This window comes from Crinia signifera, chromosome 2, assembly GCF_055691185.1.
Source record: "Crinia signifera chromosome 2, ASM5569118v1, whole genome shotgun sequence".
NCBI classification, from domain to species: Eukaryota; Metazoa; Chordata; class Amphibia; order Anura; family Myobatrachidae; genus Crinia; species Crinia signifera.
In genome coordinates, this window is record NC_139218.1 from 218,982,848 (window position 1) to 219,003,853 (window position 21,006).

Below are 21,006 nucleotides of genomic sequence, written 5' to 3' on the forward strand. Positions count from 1 at the left end.
GTTAGCAGTACTACCTTGTAGCACTGATGTTAATTCCCAGATATGGCCAATCTGTGCAAAGTTTTTATGTTCTCCTGATTTTGTGTGATTTCCCAGGTGTTGTAGTTTCCTTACACACAAACAACATAGTGGCAGGTCACTTGGCTCCCTACATATAAATGAACCCTAGTGTGTATGTGTGGTCATGTGGTACAAATTATAGACTAGTCCCTGTCCACTGGGGCCCGTCTGTCGGGCTTTTAACAGTCGTGATTCCGACGACGGTGTAATGACTGTCGGAGTCCTGACTGCCGGTCAGTTATCAGGCACCCACAACAATACCTTGAGACTCAAGGTGGGATGCACTGAAGGAAGAATGCAATAAAAACCCGTTATCTGGGTTTTTATCGCAATTTGGTATGCAGGAAAACTCGCACACAGGGTTTTCGCTGCGGAGGGGGCAATACCCCATAGAATCCTATGGGCGTCTTATAGCAACCCACTGCCACCCCACACAGACCCCCACTGACCCCTCTTACCTGTGTCCAGGCAGCCACCTGCTTCGCTGCCCGGAGCCCGTCATTAGTAGCCAGGTAGGAGGAGAGGGAAGAGCCGCCGGGGTCCCGCTCACCCTCCACCGGCTACTTCACAAAGGGCTACTCTTATCGCAAGAGCTGCTCTTTGCGATGCTAATCGTAAATGTTAGATCATATGCAAATAGTATGGCTGCAATAGCCGGCGGAGGGTGGGACAGTAAGGGGCTGCAGATGTTAGTGCATTAACCCTACATCATATATACAATACATTAACCTTCTGTTTCTCTTTCATCTCATATACCCCATATCTCACTCTCCTCTCTTTTCCATCTCCATCATCTCTCTGTCTAATATGTGTGTCTCCCTGACCTTGTCTGTCTAATCTCTGTCCTCTTCATCTCTCCTTAATTTCTGCAATAGGATGATGACTCAGCACTTATACAAGTTTGCATGCTACTGTATTTTAGATATACAAAGCTCTTTGAGTTATTCTGGCCAGTTTGCTGCCACTGAGAATTCCTTATAATGTAGAAATGATGTTGGCAAAAAATTCATGTTTGTGCTTTCTAGATAAAACAAAGGTAGTGTTATGTTCAAAGTCCCGTATTTCAAAAACTATTTACAAACCTGGAATACTCTATTCCACAGATAGCTCTTTTTATGCCCATAGTAAAATCTAAGCTGTTGGGGAATTTCCGTTACATATAAAAATGATATAGGGCAGTATTCAATGAGAAAAATTCTCCGTGCATGGTGAGATTTTTTCTCTCGCCATGCACTCGCCCTGTTCCGGAGGGCTCGCTGCCACTCCTGCTCCCACTATTCAATGTGGTTAAGACTCGCCGCCACTCGCGGCGAGTCTTAACCTCTGCAGTGGACGAGCGTCCGCGGCAGGGAGCTGGCAGGGAGCCGGGGGACGGTGGCAGCCAGGGAGATTAAAGTCTCCCTGGCTGCCCCAGAACATATATGGAGGGGAGGAGGGCTCTCCGGGACCCAGGCAGCACAAGCTGCCCCCCTATAGCCAGCGGGGGACCCAGTATTCACTGCACCCGATCGTGCATATGTAATGATCGGGTGCAGTGAATATATGAATATCTAATGAGTGGCTGCTCTGTATAAAAAAAAAAAAAAAATGTATATTTTTTAAATTAAATATATATTCATGTGCTATAAGCACATGAATAAAAATAACATGCTCCTTCACAGAAAAAAAACCCTGATTTTTTGACACCAAAATAAAAAAAAAAACCTTTTAGTTTAAAAGTTCACATTCCAGTTCTCCATGAAAAGATGGAGAATTGCTACACGGAGAGACACGGCGAAAATCACTTAAAAAGACGGCGAAAATATCACATTGAATAGGGTGGTTCACTTTTGGAGAGCAAAATGCTCCTTCCAACGCGAAAATAGCACAAACTCGCCATAAAACACGGCAAATTTTTCTCATTGAATACTGCCCATTGTCTAAATTTGGCCACTGGAGGCACTATTGATTTGCAGTTGGTGGCTGATTTTACTTTGGCATTTCGTGCAGTACAACGCTACCCTCTCACATAATTTCACAGAATATTTTAAACATTTATTCAGAATGACTCATAAGCATGTGCCCTAAATTATTTTTTTTATATTTAAATAAACAGAAAATAATCTTTATTTATAATGTGGGATTTTTCTTTATGCCACTACCCCCACAACTTCTACTTAACCACAGGAATGTTTACCTGTATTCAGGCAGGTATGCCAAAACCAAATCCTTTGAAAACAGAAAGATTTCTTGTGTCCCATTTGTTGGAAACCCGTATCAGGACTCGTTAAAGGTATACACGCACTATACAAGCAAGATGAAAGGGGGTGGATATTTACACTGAGTAAGTAGAGATTTGCTCTGATGAACAGTGTGTATATAAATTGGCTGCTTAGCAGGAAATTTTAGGGAAGGACTGTCTTGAAAGACTTAAGCCACGATTCGTTAAAAATGTAAAGATAATGTTTTATTATTATAAATAAAGATAAATCCAAATTATAACTGAAATAAGTGATTGTGTTAAGATCTTTAAGCAAACATATTTTCCTACTTCAGCTTATTCCTATTAGTTACATGCATTTGTCAGATGATGAAGAGAACGGACTGTTTTGGTGAAACATGAGCAGGTCCTTGGTTTGATTTTGCTGCGGACGGGGAGACAAGAGGCTCTCTAACAAAGCAGCCCCAGGCCAATGGACATGATGTCGGAAGTGAGCAATTAAATCACTTCCATGTATATTAAAGAAATTAGGACCATCCAGAAGAAGCATCTAAAATAAAGTTAATTATAGAAGGTAAGAGAAGGCTGATGGTTGTTATCCAGAATCAGGTCTTACACTACATGAGGTTTGGCACACCAGACATATATTTCCAACTTCACTGGGGCTGGCTATTGTAGATAAACGATGACTATGGGCCTGATTCTGGTTCACTTGCAAAAGCAAAATCTCTCTATAATGGTCAAAAGCATGTGCAGTGCAGGTGGGGTTGATGTAACATGTGCAGGGAAAATTAGATTTTGGTGGGGTTTGTACTTCAAACTGATATCTAAATTGCAGTGTAAAAATAAAGCAGCCAGTATTTACTCTGCATAGCAACAAAACAGCACCCAAATCTGACTCTCTTTGCACATGTTACATCTGCCCCACCTGCAGTGCACATGGTTTTGCTCATTAGAGAGATACTTTGCTTTTGTGAGTGAAACAGAATCAGGAACTATAATACATAAGCCAAAATCCCGACCATTACCGAACATGTCAGTATGCTAATAATTCCATGCCAAAGACCACCAGAGTCCAGGCTTCACTTACTATTTTCACTCAGTGCATTTCCCAGCAGTCTCAGGATCACTTTCCTGTGCTCCATTGTTACTGCACTAGTTTGATGATTGCTTACACATGTGTTCTGACCCATCATGTTACTGACTATGCTCCAAGGGAACCTTTGCAATGGATTTCATTGGTTGACTCCTGACTGATCATTCTACAGGATGCTCCTCTGGCATCTCTCCCTAGATATTTGGACTCCTGGCTAGCCTCACTACTTACCCATTCTGGTTACAGTATACGGTTGTTAGGTCGACCTTTTGACTGTGGACCTAGCTCATGTCTTAATGACATGTCGACCTAAACCCATGTTGACCTTTCCATGTGTCGACCTTGGCTCATGTTGACCTTCAGTAGTCGATCCAATGCATGTTGACCTTAGTGCTGTTGACCCTATGACCCATACCCTCTGGTTACCAGGCTGTAGACATTCAGAGGCCCGTAACCTGCATTCCAGGTGCAAAGCAATCTAAATTCCGGTAAGGGGATCCATGGTGAAGATCACTGGTTGGTTCTAGGTCCTACCAAACCTAATTGACAGTAATTCATGTATTTATTATTGAGTTTAGCACAATTAATCAACTTCAACAGTTATTGCATGGCTGTATGACTTGTTATGAAAGGGGCATTGGTGGGTGAGCATACCATGCTAGAGGGCATCGTGCTGGAATATATGATAGTGGCATACTCTCTGGGGACACCCTAGTAAAAGGTCATCTGTGTTATTGTACATGCCACTGTGGTAATGTCACAAATGTGTACTATGAATTGGGGTGTACACTTTTGGTATCTGTTCATGCCTAAGTGTAGTATATTTTTTCAACATTTATGCTCCATTTTCGTGGAGGTGACATTGATGATGTCAACATTCAGCAAGTTGACACTGACATTGATGAAATTTTAATATGTTAATTTTACTGTAATTCTGGCCCTAATGTTTCGGTTGGGAGACAATTTCTTCAGATTTAGTGATATTGACTTTGAAGAGTCTGGGTTTTACACGTGTTCTGGAAATGTTCCTATGTTTATAAAATTCAATAAAACATTGCCTTGTTTCTTCTTCTATGATTTATGGTGTGTACACACGGTCAGATGTGCCTTAAGATACTATCCACGATCCGATCAGATCGGATCGTGGATAGTATCTTAAGGCACATCCAATTTGCATACAAGTCTGACTATATAGTGCAGATCTGCACTATATAGTCATGGCAGACAAGACTTTCTGCCTTGCGATACGTGAACGTGCATCAGAATCAGATCGGGATCGCAAGGGTTAAAACCCTTGCGATCTGCATCCAATTCCGATCCGATGTTGACTATATTGTCAACATCGGAAGGCAAACAGTACCGTGTGTACACACCATTAGAAACTACCATTTGTTGATAAAGAGTATTTAAAATATCCAAATGTACTCTAATTGCCACAATAGTTAATGGGGAAAGTAGTGCACCAAGGTCTGTATTATAACATTACCTGTAAACAATTATAATAATGTTACCTGTATGGAGGCGTTGGTTTTGCTGCCACACACATACAGATGGATTCCCACCACAAAGCATGGTTGCTAAATGAGGTACAACTCATTGGATTCCACTACTTTGTGTACAGCTGAGCCACAGTATCCCTACGTGTCTACAGTAAGATACTGTAGTAAGCAGTGTCAGCAGATTGCCATCACCTAGATGAACTTAAGAACTTGTAGCTAAGACAAACCATCAAACCTAAGGCTGCGTGTAGCAGTAGCGTAAAAGGAAGGTTCATATTATATTAAAGCCCTGTGCACACACATCGATTTGCTTTTGATTCTATGTTAGGTTCGATTTTCTATTAGATCTTTCCATTAGATCTTTCTATTGGATTTGGCATTAGTTCTGTACTTTTGCATTAGATATCGAATTCGATATCGAATTGGATATACATTCATGGTACATTGTATACATTCGATTTACTAGATCAAATTCGATATTTCCTTGGCTGCACAGTAGATTTTTCTGTTCGATTTTGTGAAAATGGGAGCGCACATCGAATCGAATGTAGATCGAAAGTGACACAAAAACCATTCGATTTCGTTTAGGATTCGATTCGGCTTCTATAAGCAAAATCGAATAAAAAATCTGGGCAAATCGATGCATGTGTACAGGTCTTTAGATTTACTCCTTCCTCTGCTTATCCAGCCAATCAATTAATACAGTGGTTCCCAACCTGGGGTACTAGTACCCCTGGGGGTACTCTGCAGACCAGTTGGGGGTACTTGAAAATAATATTGGTAATGGCGGAAGATGAAAAAAAGTATTTTGATGGCAGAAGAAGAAGACTTATTGCTATAGAGAAGAACCATGTTGTGTCACTTATGGTTCTGTCTTCAGCGTCTTATTGTGGTTTTAGCCTGACCAGCAATTCACTGGGAGCTACCCGTGCTGCCCTCAGACATCAGCGATCATCTGCCCTGCACTGACACGGGTGGAAGAAGCAGCGGCATTAATCCTACAGGTGTAAGTGGGAACCCTGGAGACAATACACAACCAGCGGGCAGACATGGAAGGGCACGATTCCTGTCCCCTACTCCTTAATATAAGGACATGCATAAGGATAGGCTCACTTCCACTCCACTCGTACTGTCTATATTTTAAATTGAGAGGAGGGGGTACTCATCAATGAAAAGCCTTATCAAGGGGTACGGGAGAGAAAAAAGGTTGGGAACCACTGAATTAATAGATCAGTTTTGTGGAGTTGGAGGGTGACTAAGGGGGGTATTCAATGTCAGGGGCACGGCTGTGGAGCAAGCTCCACAGTCGTGCCCCTGTCCCGTTCTCGCTTTGCGCGACTTAAGCTCGGCAGTCGGGATTCAATGTCCCGGCTGTCGAGCGGCGAGAAAGGGGCGTGGCCGTGAGTTGAGGACGGAAATAGACAAGCTCCGGCCGGGAGCTTGTCTATTTCCGGCTTTTCTCGGCAGAACGAGCCCGACAGCTTGTAATGTCGGGCTCGTTCTGTGGACAACCCCTGTTCAATTCTGTCTGGGAAGACAACATTGAATAGGGCCCGTCGTGAGATGGCTGCGGGAGCACGACAAAGATTGAATACCCCCTAATACTTCTATAATTTTATAGGGCAGGCATTCCCAACCACGGTCCTCAAGGCACACCAACAGTGCAGGTTTTGTAGATATCCAGGCTTGAGCACAGGTGACTTAATTAGTATCTGAGGGATTCTGATTAAACCATCTGTGCTGAAGCCTGGATATCACTAAAACCTGCACTGTTGGTGTGCCTTGAGGACTGTGGTTGGGAATGCCTGTTATAGGGCATTACTACTACTGGTAGCAATTGTTCTTGCTCAGGACAATTTTTACCATACTATCATTTAAGATGTCTAATTAATAGTACAAAAGTACAGCACACATTCTATTTTGTGCAAATGCACCCATTTATTTTATAAGTAATATGTTGGTGGCAGCATCACATGGTAATGTGTCTTTTATGTACTTTCAAGTTTATATTGTTCTTGCTGTGGGCTTTTGTTAAATGATGAAGCTCTTCAGGAACCCATAAACATGACAGTTTGAAACGCCATCTGCTCTGTCATCTGCCATTATTTATTTATTAACAGTTTATTATATAGCGCACAAATATTCTGCAGCGCTTTACAGAGAATATTTGAACATTCACATCATTCCCGGCCAGCGGCGGCTCGTACCTATTGGGGAGGGGGGCTGCCTCTGGCCGCAGCGGGGGTGCCGCGATTCAGGCACCCCCCTCCCCCTGTCACCGCCGCTGCTGCCTCAGGTCCTGGCACCTGTGCTGCGATGAGTGACAGGCGCCGGGACTGGCGCATGCAGCCAACTTCTATGGGCTGCTTGTGCAACAGCCCATAGAAGCAATCTTGGTCCCGGCACCTGTACAATGTAAGTTACAGGCATCGGGACCAGCGCGTGCCGTTTTTGCACGGCAGTGCGCACAAAGGCGTCTCGGAGGGAGGGAACACCTCCCAATGGGACTGCCTTTGTGATTGGCAGGTCAGGCTTCCAATTGGAAGTCACTGCCAGTCACACAGACTGCATCTGGCTTCACTACAGTGGCGGATTTTACCTGGAGGGGCTGCAGCCCTGCTGCCCATAAGTAAAAACCACCACTGGTCCGTGCCCCAGTGGAGCTTACCATCTATATTCCCTACCACAAGTCCACGCACACACAGACATTCTAGGATTAATTTGTTGGTAACCAATAAGCCTACCAGTATATTTTTGGATTGTGGGAGGAAACCTGAGTACCCAGAGTAAACCCACGCAAGTACGGGGAGAATATACAAACTCCGCACAGTTTTAGGCCATGGTGGGAATCGAACCCATGACCTCAGTGCTGTGAGGCAGTATTGCTAAATATTACACCGTCCGTGCTGCCCAACCCCGAAATGAATATAACTTCTTGTAGGCGTCCCCATTTTATATAGAAGTCCTTACTACAACTGTTAAAGCGTCCACAAGTATTATTTGTGCACATGACTTGGCATATATGTATGTATGTAGTCGCTCATCACTTACTGGTGTCAAACTAAATAATGGTTCCAGTGCAACACACTGATTTATTACACATTTTTTATGGGATTTACCAAGTTAGTTTGCCAGTACTGCTTTATTATTACTGTGTCCAAGACTTTTTTTTGGCAAACTTGAGTAGAATAAGTCAAAATGTTATCTATTTCAACAGATGATGTGATATGTAAAGTTATGCAGGTCCTGCTCTTGACAGTCCTGACCACATGGAAACCTACCCTCTCATTTATAGCGATACAATACATTCAGTGTGAACGAGAACAGCCAGATATGTTAAATCTATGTTTTATATGATTGTTTGCAGCTGAGGTGAGGAGTCTGCTGTCATTTCACAGAATTACATTTTGATAGGTTTTATTGAGAATTTAAAAAAAATGTCATACAGCATTGGGTGACGTCTGACGGCAGCTTTGTACACATCTATTGGGTGCATACATCTAATAAATTTCTGATTTGGGGAATAGCAGCCCTTTTGCAAGCACTGTTCGGAGTTCATGCACATTTAGGTTTTATTTAGTGCTATGAGAAAGTCTGTCTACTGGATAGAATCTTTGCAGCAGGAAAAGTCATTTTGTGCTACAAGGGAAACAGTGTCAAATACAAGATCTGAGTCAAAGACCAGTTGTGACTAGGGCAGGATTGCGCTGTCTTGCTTGCGAAATAATGGGCAAAAAAATGTGATTTAACTGAGTTTGAATGCCGGATGATTGTAGGCGCTTGAACCTTCGGAACCAGTATCAGCAAAACGGATGCACTTGTGAAGTGTTCGAGAGCAGCATTTATTAATGTTTTAATTGGAAGGAGGAAAGAAAAGAATGTCCTTAACGGGTGCACCTCAATGGTCCTTAAATAAATAAAAATTAATGTTTACAGAGAGTGGACTACCAAGCAGAAAACCAGGTCTCAATGTCAGGCTTGTGGTCGTCACAGGCTACTGAATGCTCGATCTGAAAGGAGACTTTGCCAGAGTTGTCCAGTCCAACAGAAGAGCAACAGTACGTCAAATTGTGGGGAATCTTAATCAGGGAGAAACTGCGAAGGTCTCTGAACAAACTGTTCACCGTACATTACACTGTATATGCTACGGAACCTGTTCGAAAGCCTCTACTGTCTGCCTTGCACAAGAGCAGATGTCTCCAGTTCGCAAAGGAGCCCAAGGATTGGACAGTAGATGACTGAAAATTGGTCATGTGGTTTGATGAATCGCGTCAATTACACCATGCAGATGGCAGGGTGCGAATATGGAGAAAACAGCAAAAAAGAATGGACCCCTACTGCATTGCCACAATACTTCAAGCTGGAGGCAATATTATGGTTTGGGGTATGTTTTCTTGGCATTGTATGGGTCCTTTGATTCCTGTGGAACAACTGAATGGCCAAGGGTATTTGAGTGTTATCGCAGATCAAGTACATCCTGTTATGTTAGAGGTGTACCCTGCCGCGGTTGGATACTTCCTGCAGGACAATGCTCCCTGTCATAAAGCTGCCATTGTCCGCAGATGGTTGGAAGAGCATGACAGAGACATTACCTTGCTAAGTTGGCCTGCACAATCACCAGATCTCAATCCAAATGAGAATCTGTGGGATGAGATCGAACGGGCCATCAGGCAGCTGGATCCAGTACTATCAAATGATAAGGAATTGGAAAGTGCAGTTCATCAGATATGGTATCAAATTCGTCATACCACCTAACAACATTTCATAGAGTCCATGTGTTTTCCTCGAATGCAAAAATAATTAAAATTTGGCTGGTTTTCTCTGCTGCAAATTTTACGGCCCACTATGGGGCATATGTTCTAAACAAACATTTTACTCCAGTCTTTTGCAGCTCCCCTACAATGGTGTAGTTGTTATAAACTCAGAAAGCTATAGCACAAGAGTGGGGGACATAAAACTCACTCCCCTCGGTGATCCCAGGTCCAAAACAGCACTGTTACACATACTCAAGATTTGTAAAATTAGTGAGATTAGGATTGGCCATCGGCCATCAACAATTCAAAATCATTGATGGTCTACACCAGATGTTAAATGCTTTTGCCATCAACATTTATTTATTTATTTATTAAATCCGGAGTACCCGGAGTAAACTCACGCAAACATGGGGAGAATATACAAACTCTGCACAGTTAGGGCCATAGTGGGTATTGAACCCATAACCTCAGCGCTGTGAGGCCGTAATGCTAACCATTACACCATCCGTGCTGCCATCAATAATGGAGAACCAAATGGCTTCCCAACACCCATTGTACAGGGCAATCAGATTTTTATTTTTGCAAGTACCAAGCATAGCTCATCCCCCTATACTAAGGAAGTGCTGCCCCTCATGCTATTCTTGGCATGAAACCCCTTGAAGAGAACTGCAGGGATGACCATCGGTAGAGGAAACCATTTATAGTTCCTTTGCACATAATTTTGTACCATTTATATATTTATTACCAGTTATTTATTTATATAGTGCACACATATTCTGCAGTGCTGTATAGAGAATATTTGAACATTCACATCAGTCCCTGCCCCAGTGGAGCTTTCAATCTATATTCCCTACCCCATGTACATACACAAACAGACATTCTAGGGTTAATTTTGTTGGGAGACAATTAAAATACCAATATATTTATGGATTGTGGGAGGAAACCGAAGTATCCGGAGTAAAAAAACACACGCACAGGGAGACTCTATAAACTCCACACAGTTAGGGCCATTGTGGGAATCAAACCTATGACCTTAGTGCTGTGAGGCAGTAATTTTAACCATGACACTGTCCATGCTGACCAACCATTGATGTTTAACCAACTAATGGCCATCCCTAAGCAAGATGTCATTTCGGCAGTATGGAGCATGTGCTAGGATATGCAGTGGTGGCGGGTGTTGCAAGTTAAGTATAGCACCTTCGGATGTATTAGTGGCAAATAATGAAAAGCTCAGTTTTGATTGCTTAGTAAGCCCATAATATTTCATCGCTATATCAGCAGCTTTGTAAACAGAGGGCAATGGTACCGGTGGAGAAATTGTGGATTTCACCACAAACTGCCTTTTGGAGAAGGGGTTATAATCCCTTGTTAAAAAGAGGTATCAGCATTTGATACCTAAATCACAGACCCATAGCACACATCATCCTTGCCTGTTTTCTGGATTTGGAATGTTGTGCACCCAAGTCTGCACTTTAATGCACCCTTATAGTTATACCACTGTCCGTCACATAAGGAATATAGCTTCACATGCCTCCCTATAGTAGACAAAGTACACTATGGGGCACATTTATTAAGCCAATTGTGAAACAAACCTCAGAAAGCAGATGTTTTCTGCAGTTTTTCTCATAAATAAAAATGTCTTAGATATTTGCTTTGGACCAGGGGTGGCCAAATCTATCCTGAAGCCTCCCCTCCCCATTGAATGTATTTTGATTTGTGTTAGCTTAGTGTGCAGCGTTACCAACGGACGTCAGTTCTCACTGAGTCCGTGGAGCCCGAGAAGCGGTGTAGTGGCACCACTCACCGCAGCTCCTTCCAGGGTGCAAGACTGACCAGCGGCTATTGCAGGTGACAGCTGGTCCCCGTAACGGCTAAGTGCTCCAGTGTTGGTATGTCTGACCGCACGTGGAGCCAGCCACTTTGGGGGGATCCAGCCTCTGCCAGTGAACACACGCCCGCAGCCTCGACACACAGGCTCCGGGCTGTCATTTGCCACCAGCATATAGATTTACTATTTGGAAGCCTTGTTTGCCCCTTATGTATACTGCATCGTATCTATGCACCCAAATTGCCATTCGATAGACAAATCTATTGACCACATAGGGACTATTTCCCATGATCACATCATATGTCAATAAAAGAGTGGCATACCTAGGGTATATAGTGCATCCAATTTGAAACTTTGGTAAGAGCATTGTACCAAACATAATGGGGAAGGCTTAGCAGTGGGATCCACTGCGCAAGGATTTAGTATCCTTTCTAATAACACTGTCTGTGTCTTACCCGTTTGTTTTTTAGTCAATATTTCGCAACTTTTACCAATCAACTCTAAAAAAGGTTATATTTTAACTCCTTTTCTCCCAAAGTGCACCACAAAGTGATATTCTTCTCTTTCCTAATAAAATTATCCTGAAGATCTACCTACAGTTCATGTTTTTTAGTCAACCTGTGGATCTATAGTAGAACAAACCGGTCCTCAAGATCTACCAACGGTCCACATTTTCCAAATCACCTAGCTGCTGCACAGATGTAGTCATTCCTAGATTTTCAATCATGCTGACTTCATTCCTACTAGGAATGAAGTCAGCATGATTGAAAATCTAGGAATGACTACAGATGTGCAGCAGCTAAGTAATTTGGAAAATGTGGACCCTTGGTAGATCTCTAAGACCGGTTTGGCCAGCCCTTGACAGGCCAGGTTGTGGCCTGTCAAGCTGCAATATGTACCAAGCTTGGCCTAAAATGGCTAATGTGTATGTATTGAGAAACTGGTCTGAATCCAGAATTAAGGTGAAAGCTTTAGTTATAAATTTATGTTTACTCACTGCATTTGCAATCTCTTGTCAGAGCCCATGTTCCTACAATTGCATACCTCCCAACTTGACCCACTCCAGGAGGGACACAATGATCTGCTCCTGGACTTCCCTCTTTATGTATGATTGCCATCACCTGTGTTAAACAGGTTAATTGATAATAAAGGTGCTTCAGCACAGATGATGGTAATCATAAATTAAGAGGGAAGTTCAGAAGCAGAGCATTGTGTCCCTCCTGGAGAGGGTCATGTTGGGAGGTATTCAATTGCATACCCCTCACAAAAACTTATTGGGGGAAATGTAATCGGATGAGAGAATCAGAAAGTGAGAGATTTGGTAAGAAATCTCCAGTTTTTTTAAAGAAGCAATCATATACACTGCAGAACCAGTGTGATTTTGAAGTGTAAATGATTGCCGCTTTAAAACAAAATGGAGATTTCTTACCAAATCTCTCACTTTCTGACTCTCTCATTCTATTACATTTCCCCCGTAATGTTTATTGGGGGAAAAGCAATGGCTTATCTCAATATCAAACAAAACTAAAACAATATTGAATTTATATGTAGTATGGAACAAAGAATGACCCCAAGTGCACCCTTACTCTATAGACCCATCCTGTAAGTGGGAGATAAGAAAAGGGTAGAAATAGAATATATAGAGAGCGCTAATGTTATCCACATCTGATAGGTTTTCACCAATGGTTTGGACAAATACAGAGAATTATGCACAACTGATAACAGTACAAATTGTATTTTTATTAAAAAATCTGATCATTCCTTTCAAGATGATGGTTCTAACCCTACACGTTTCGTCTTTATAAAGACTTCATCAGGGGTTCAAACTGCAGGTGGTAGAGAATGCCATAGTCAAACATACAGAAGATCACTGCATATGTAGTATGGGTTATAATATAGCAAATCATTGCTTTTTTTATATTTTTATCATTGTTTTCATAGTTGTTTCTTTTATATAAGACATGTAACCTGATGTTTTTATTTGATTGTAAGCAGTGGTGTAGCTAGGTGCCACGGTGCCCGGAGCAAGGGCATGTTTCGCGCCCCCCTAAATTTGTAGTAGGCGGGGCTCTTGCGCAGCAAAAAGGGGGTGCAACCTAACACTATACCACACACCGTAATGCCTGTTGCACATTTTAGCAAACTACCCATTACACATATAGCCACAGACGGGGTGGGGGAGGGTGTGGGGGTGAGTGAGGGTTAAGAGAAAGAGAGGTGGCAGGCCGGAGAGAGTAAGGAGAGAGGAGGGGGCGGGGGGGGGACAGCAGGGGAGTGAGAGGATGACTGGGTAGGTGGGAGAACAGGAGAGAGAAAGGGGGATGGGAAGAGAGCGAAAAAGAGGAAAGATGGTGTGGGGGAGAGGTGAGAGAGGGGTGAGGTGACGCACATGAGGGGGGGGGGGTGTGATACAGGGTGAGATGCCAGGGGGCGAATAAGTAAGGTAATGGAAGAAGAGGTGAAAGGGGGTGAGGCAACAGGGGAGTGATAGGGAGGGTGAGGTGCTTGGTTGGGAAAAGGGGTGAGGTGACTGGGGGTGGGGTGAGGTGACCAAGGGTTTCATAAGAGGAGGTGAGACAACAGGCAGCGATAGAGAGGGTGAGGTGGTGGAGGGGCGGTGATAAGGGGCAAGAGGAAATGAGATAATTGGGATGAAGTGACAGGGGAAGAGTGTATGGGAGGGTAGGTGAGGCAAGTCTTCTCACCAGCATCTGCGGATCTCCAGGTCCTCAGCATCGGCCACTGCTCAGCTACTGGTCCGTCAACTGGCCGCTGCTTGCATCATTATCCCCTGCTCCCCAGTGCCAGCCCGCCGCTTGAATGTGGGGGGGGATCCACTGCTCTGTTTAGGAGGGGGGTGGGATTCAGGCAGTGCTGCCCGCACTGTGGATGTTCTGCGGCTGCACTCTTAGCAGAGCTGCTCACGCTGTGGCTTCACTGAGTGGGGTCGGGCAGCGAATCCGATTCACTCCTAGGAGGAGGGGCAAATGCAGGATTTTCATGGGGGGGGGGGGGGGTTGTACATGCACATAACTATATATACACAAATGCCCACACACAAACACATACCATAGATACACACAACCTGTACACACACACATAGCATAAACACATTATGTACACATTCATACATACCATTTCACACACACACACACACACACACACACACACAGACACATCCATCACGTACATACACATACATAACCTATATACACACACACAATGTACACACACATATACGATACATACTACACACATCATGTACACATACCATCCATTATTTGCACACACATAACATACCATACATACACACACACACACACATCATGTACACATACCATACATACACACACACACATCATGTACACACACATACCATACATACATACATACATACACACACACACATCATGTACACATACATACCATACATACATCATGTACACACACACACACACACCATGTACACACACATACCATACATACACACACACACATCATGTACACACACATACCATACACACACACACACCATACATACATACATACACACACACACACATCATGTACACATACATACCATACATACACACACACACATCATGTACACACACATACCATACACACGCACACACACACATCATGTACACACACATACCATGCATACACATGCACAATATGTAAACATAGCTTACATCCTCCATCCTCGAACAAACATCATGTTTGGGGGCTCAGGAAACCATCCTGGCCTTGGTTAGATAATGGTTCACTCACAGCAGCTGTGCTGGTCCCCTCTCCCGGCTTGCTTGGCAATGCTTGCTTGCTCTCTCACACACACCACGGAGGAGCACTGCTTTCCTGGGAGGAACTGTAGCAGGGCAGGCTTCCTCTGTGCACAGCGCCCCCTACCTCCAGCCAGCCCAGCAGCACCCTGTCAGTGTCACTCTCATTGCAAGGAGACGCAGCCAAACAGTCTGCACGGGGCTGTATTCAAAAGAAACTGCAACGATTGATCGGCGGGCAGGGGGGTTTCTAAATACTCGGAACCCCCTCTGCTTGCGCGAGTGAGGAGGGGGTCGATGTGGATTTACTGAAGGGTCGGGCAGCACTGCCGCTGAACTCCTAGGAGAGGGGGCTGTCAGTCAGCGCTGCCCGCGCTGTGGCTTCAGTGAATGGGGTCGGGCAGCGCAGGCGGCGGAGAGGGGAGGGAGTGGGGAGCGGGCTGCATGGCTCCGGCGCCATTTGATGTATCTGCGCCCGGAGCCCGTGCTCCGCCGGCTCCACCCTCCCTACGCCTCTGATTGTAAGACACAAGCAGTGTTCCACTTCTTAAGTTATATAATATAGCTACTTTTCCCTTTTTGTTTTTCTTTTAAGTTTACACATCCTCATACTACGCTGAGCTATTTCAATTTAGGGCCCAGGAAACCAGACAAACTATCAACTCTACAAATCTGCTATAACATGGCCAGCCTTAGGCTACAGGACCAAGTTTGCTTCAACTGACTGCGTTGGATGTTTGATGGCTGATTGTACTTTTCTTCGAATTGAGATGTAATAGCAAACTTTGCACAGAATAGCATACTTAAAGGAAAGTTACTGGCGACTGCAAGTATGACCTTCCTCTCTGTCTTATAACAGTTTCCTGCTGGACACAGAGCTCACCAGGCCCCCTCTAAGCTTCCATACACTTTAAAGTAGGTAATTACAATACTGTAATGTTGTTTGCAAACATGGAATGCAAAGATTGTTTTTTTTTATTCTTTGATTTTTAAGAGTGTGAGGCAGTGGCTGGCATTGTTGGGGTTGTCATTGGCATGTGCCTCAGAAGGGCCCAGGGCTGTGGCACTTGATGATTTGTGAGTGGCTCTGTATTCAAACAGGTTTTGCAATGCCTCAGTCTCAAATATGGTAGCAGTGTACACATGCAAATTGAAAAAATTGAGTACACCACCCACCAGGGAATCTCCACAGTTCCTGATTAAATTACATTATAAAACACCTTGCTTCTCCAGGCAGAAGAGCTTACATTCTTGTGTGATTGGCAGCATTTTTTTTACCTCTGACCTTAAGGAGGAAATTTACCAAAATGGATTAGTAAAAAATAGGTGTATTCGTAGGCAGAAATTCACCTATTTTTTACACATTTGTATTTTCGGGATTTACAATCCCGAAAATACAACAATTCGTATTCCTAATGATGGGACATTCGTATTTGTATTTACAAATACGAATGTCTACACCATCGATAGGATACGACAGGAATCACCATTCATTCATTCGCCGCCTTGTGGCCTAGTGGCCAATCAGGAGCCGCTAGGCCGCAAGGCGGCCAATAGCGTCATTCGGGGGCGGAGCCGCACATGTACACAGTACAGTGCGGCTCTCAGCTGTTCGTCTGGTTCGCGTTCTCGCTTTGTTATTTTGACAAGACCACCCTTGGACTACGTCGCCCTGGGACAGGTGAGTATAATTTCCTTCCACAGCTTCCACCATGGATTTCGTCGGACCCAGACACCGACAGCGACGTCGACATGGACAGCAATGGTCGACATGGAGCAGAACGCCGACACAGGACCAAGAGACCGGACATCAGGACCAGGGCTACCTACGGGATGAAGATAGGTAAGTATCAGTATGTAAGGGCTTTGGATGTATTGAAGTTTTATTTTAAATGTGTGTCAGTGTGTTTATTTTACTATTTTTCATACTGTGGAACTACAAGTGCCAGCGGGCCCTTTAATGCCCCACAGGCTGGGACTTGTGGTTCTCCAAGTCCCAGCTTGCGGGGGAGGCTTGCTGGGACTCATAGTTCACCAGTATTAAACAATAGTTTATTCTTTTTTTTTACACCAAGATCAGCCCGGTGACCACAGCCCAGGGTCACCGGGGACAGCACCAGGCTTCAGCCTGGTCAGGTAAGTCCTGGAGGGGGGGACCCCTTTATTGGGGGGGTCCCCACTCCCCCAGGGCCCCTAGCCAGGCTGACCGGTCAGGGGGTTAATGTTTTGGCCGCGGGACCTTATATAATAAGTGTCCCCCGGCTGTGACATTACCCTGCTGGCTGGTTTGGCCTGGGGCTGGTTCTTAAAATACGGGGGACCCCTAGTCATTTTGTCCCCCGTATTTTGGGAACCAGCCCCAGACCTGGAGCCTGGGGCTGGTTGTTAAAAATCGGGGAACCCCTATTTGTCGGGTTCCCTGATTTTTAATTACCGGCCCCGGCTCTTTCAGCCTCGTGCTGGTTATGGCTGTGGGGGGGGACCCCACGCCGTTTTTGTTTAATATTTATTTATTTTTCTATTTTTTTTACACACTGCAGCCTGCACGGATCTGACTGATCCGTGCAGACTGCCTCTACTAATTCGTATTAGCGGCCGTATATATGGCCAGCTAATACGAATGAATACGACATCGGAGGGTTACAAAGCAGTCGTATATGACTGCTTTGTAATTTCCCCTCTGGAACACGACTTTGCATACGACTGAAACAGTCGTATGCAGTCGTAGGGAAAATACTAATACGAAAAACTAGGTTTTTCATATTAGTAAATTTCCCCCTAAATGACTGCTCACTCCAGCTGTTCCTTATGCACTGGGTTTTGGTATATTTCTTCAGTCTCTGGCTGCACTAGATAACTAACTACTGTAGCTCAAATACTCACAGGCGTCTCTCAGAGCAAATACTCATTCTCACACTACTATGATGTGGCAGGCCCGGTCAGTATCTGTCACCTTGTGGTATCTCTTGAGTCTCCGTAGCTTTTCACACTAGATCCAGGTACATACTAAAAGCAGGGTTACCTACCCTCCCATAATTGCCGGGAGGCTCCTGAAAATCGGTTCCCCCTGCCGGCCCCTGGAAAGGTGGGCAATCCTCCCGGATTCTGGGGGTCCCTCGCTCCTCCTCCCAATCAACGGGTCTCAGAGAAGGGGGCGGGGCTAAAATGTCATAATCTCGTAATTTTAGCCCTGCCCCTGCCATGGAGATCTGTTATTCGGGTTATTTTACATTTACATGTATGTATGTGTGTATATATGGGATGCAGTTACAATCCCGGTGTTCAATATCCCGACGCCGGAATCCCGACCGACGAAATCTCGACGGTCTATCCACATTTCCTCTTGTTGGGATTTAGGCTGTCGGGATTCGGGGGTCGGGATTTTGAATCCTGGGATTCCGACCGCCGGGATTTAGAACCACTCCCAAATATACATACAATCCCAATATTCCACCTTGCACTCTATACACAAGTCAATACAACCTGATATATTTCAGAGGGTCGGCAGCCTTTACCACAATGTCCCCAGAAGGTTAGGATATGCACTTTAGGAGGAGATAGTGGGGGCCTTGAAAAAGGTCTGGTGGCGGACCGAAAAGTTGGCCCTTGGCGCAGCCCCTTACGACGGTGTGAAGAGCGCCCGTAGGGCGTGATGAATCACCTAGTATATATATATGAGCAAGATAGAAAAAGCACTCCCTCTGTGTTCTGCGTATAGCAATATCCAGCCAGACACACTGTTTGGAAGGTGCTAACATTTCGGGGTTTGACCCCCTTTATCAAAGCAAAAAACGTGCATAAAATCAGAAGGTATACAAGCTTACCTATATAGTGAAATAAGGGGTCCTCCCATCACGAGTTTCTGCCATGCATTGGCCGCCCGCAGCCCGAGCCGCCGCACCGTCCATGTCCGGAAGCCCGTGCCTGTCAGCTCTACTTCACTTCCGTCATTTCGTGCTGCCCGGCCGGCTCTTGCTGGGATTGGTCCGCTGCATGCAGGCAGCGCGTCCTGTTGCTGGGGAACCCTGTGAAGCAAAACAGCGTGAGATCAAAGAACTACATAAATGTGACACATACATAAAAGCAAGTTTGTTATATATAATGTTGCATGTGGTGCAACGTGGATAGACTCAAAACTTGAGTGATCAACTATAATAATAAATGGTACTATAAAGATGCACCGGGCAGCACGAAATGACAGAAGTCATAGAGCAGACAGGCACGGGCTTCCAGACACGGACAGTGCGGCGGCTCGGGCTGCGGGCGGCCAATGCATGGCGGAGACTCGTGATGGGAGGACCCCTTATTTCACTATATAGGTAAGCTTGTATACATCTTCCGGGTGCAGGGAGGAGGAGAGCCCGGTGCAGCAGCAGCAGCGCCGGGTAAGGGAGGGAGGGAAGACCCAACGGGTCCCCATGGGACCCGCTGACTCTCACCGCAAAGGATAGCTCTTAATGCAAGAGCTGTCCTTTGCCATAATTATCGCAATTATGAATGCGATGGGCGGCGAAGGGGGGCGGAGCTGGGGTGCGAACATCATCCCCCCCAAGCCTGTAACTTCACAGTTAGGAGATGATTGGCCGGTGATAAAAACTGGACGTTATCACTTCACTGAGCTCAATAATTCTGCCGCACAGTCCTGAAACCAATAACCTTTTTCCACCAAATGTGGAGAAAAGACCCTTCCAATGTGCAGCCACGCCAACCTCTATCAGAAGCATCGGAGGAACATAATTTTCAGTCAGGAGGGGACCAGGTACTCTCTTTAGAGGATTTTGTAAACATTCTCCTTTATTCTCACACAGACTGAGCTAGAGACAGAGGGACAATTCATTTTTCATATAGATGATATATAGGTGTTGGATATTTTTTTTCCTTCATCAAATGAAATGATCTATTAAAAACAGTATTTTATGTTTACTCGGGTTGTGTTTTTTTTTTTTTTAAGATCTGAAGCAAAGTAGTGTGACAAATATGCAAAAATAGGATATATGAGAAAGCAGGCAAAAATAAAGAGATAAGGTGCGACATTTAATAGAATGCGATTTTTTTGCATTTTCAAAATCACCCATTATCGCACTTTTGTAAAATCAAATTTTTGCCACAAATTCGCATATTTAATGAGGTGCGTATTCCGGAAAGAAAAGTGCGATAATGGGCGATTTTTAGGCTTAAAAATGTGCGAATTTTAGGCATGAAAATGTGCGATTTGAGATAATGTGCGATTTTGTGTTTATAAAAAAATTAAAACGGCGTGAGGTCCCCCTTCCTGAGCATAACCAGCCCCGGGCTCATTGAGCCGGACCTGGCTCCAAAAATATGGGGGACAAAAAGCATAGGGGTGGTCCCCCGTATTTCTGAAACCAGTCCCAGACTCTTGGACCGCTTCTGGTTCCAAAAATACGGGGGACAAAAAATCTGGGGGTCCACCGTATTTTGAAACCAGCACCGGGCTCCAACAGCCCGCGGTGTCATGCCACAGCCAGGGGACACTTTTTATATAAGGTCCCCCGGCCGAAACATGAGCACCCTGGCTGGTCAGCCTTCGACGGGGTACCTGGAGGAGTGGGGACCCCCCCAATAAAGAGGTCCCCCCAGGCTCTACCCGTCCAGGGCTGAAGCCCGGGGCTGTCACCGGCGTCCGTGGCCCGTGAAGGCCAGCCTGATAGTGTTAAATCTCACATACGTAACATTGCTTTATGTAGGAGAACAACAAGTGCAAGCAGACCTCCCCCACATGCTGGGACTTGGGGATGGTCAGCTATGCGTCTCCTTGGAGACGCA